The sequence below is a fragment of the Penaeus monodon genome, chromosome 15 (genome assembly GCF_015228065.2).
Source record: "Penaeus monodon isolate SGIC_2016 chromosome 15, NSTDA_Pmon_1, whole genome shotgun sequence".
Classification (NCBI taxonomy): Eukaryota; Metazoa; Arthropoda; class Malacostraca; order Decapoda; family Penaeidae; genus Penaeus; species Penaeus monodon.
The window spans coordinates 15445530-15445844 of NC_051400.1; the positions used below are offsets into that span (position 1 = coordinate 15445530).

The 315-nt window shown below is 44.8% G+C and overlaps 1 protein-coding gene across 1 annotated transcript in view; it reads left to right on the top strand.

The window, feature by feature from the left end:
• Positions 1–12: 12 nt before the first annotated feature.
• LOC119581779 (phosphorylase b kinase gamma catalytic chain, skeletal muscle/heart isoform-like) overlaps positions 13–315 on the top strand; it is a gene marked incomplete at its 3' end in the record, with an annotated part of 27775 nt that continues 27472 nt past the window's right edge. Inside the window, 1 exon segment of the mRNA XM_037929909.1 lies at positions 13–151.

Genomic DNA, 315 nt, shown 5'->3' on the forward strand with positions numbered 1-315 from the left:
GGTGTTTTTTAGTGCCAGACTCAGACGCAGGTGAAGAGAAGGCAGGAGAAACCTCCACACAGGGCAGCAAGTGGAATGTCTGCATGAAAGACCCGAGAATCCTCAAGGCAACAGGACACCCATTGGAAACGCAGGAGTGTTCGTTGACGAGGTAGGAGACCCCTGGTGCGATATGTATGATATGGACATGTATTGCTTTATCCAAGATGTAGAAATAAGTGAGTTTTCTACAAAGTTCACTGTAAAACTGACAAAAGGCAAATATGCAACAGAAAGTAATAGATCTAATTTTCCAGTACGAACGTGGGCTCCAGT